Genomic DNA, 860 nt, shown 5'->3' on the forward strand with positions numbered 1-860 from the left:
ATATATATATATATATATATATACACACACATATACACATACACACACACATGCCAATATTGAATAATGAGAATGAGTGCTTAACACCACATTGGTGGATAAATATTTTATATATGTGGGTGAACAAGGACACCATTGGTTTCATGCCAAAAGAAAATTTCTCAGCAATTGCTGAGAAATTTTCTCTCCGCATGAAACCAATGGTAGCCTTGTTAACCCACAAATACGGTATGTAAATATATATGTATGGGGTGAGGTGTACATATATTTAACAAAGGAATATTAGCTACAGATTAGTTATACTACATTTAATACACATAAGGAAAAGAATGAGCAAAAAAGGACAATTACACACACAGACACACATTACATGCATGCACACGCACGCCACATGGATGCACGCACATACACACATCTCCATTGAAGTGTACACTGATGAGATTCTCCCCAACCACAATCTTCCATCACTGATGTACCCCAAGGTTCAGTTCTGTCTCACATATTGATATCTTATTTTCTGTCAGTTCTAACAACATGCATTACCACCAGACAATAGCCAACCTCCTTAAACTTTTTCATCATCCATATATATATATACCCTAAGCACCTTACACTAGACGTACATGGCCTCCATGAATATAAACCTTTCAGTGATCCTTTAATCGGGACATTACAAACTAATTGGCTGTGTGTGTGGTAAGTAGCTTCCTTACGAACCACATGGTTCTGGTTTCGGTCCCACTGCGTGGCACCTTGGGCAAGAGTCTTCTACTATAGCCTCGGACTGACCAAAGCCTTGTGAGTGGATTTGGTAGACAGAAACTGAAAGAAGCCCAGCGTATATATATATATATATATAT

This window comes from Octopus bimaculoides, chromosome 13 (assembly GCF_001194135.2).
Source record: "Octopus bimaculoides isolate UCB-OBI-ISO-001 chromosome 13, ASM119413v2, whole genome shotgun sequence".
NCBI classification, from domain to species: Eukaryota; Metazoa; Mollusca; class Cephalopoda; order Octopoda; family Octopodidae; genus Octopus; species Octopus bimaculoides.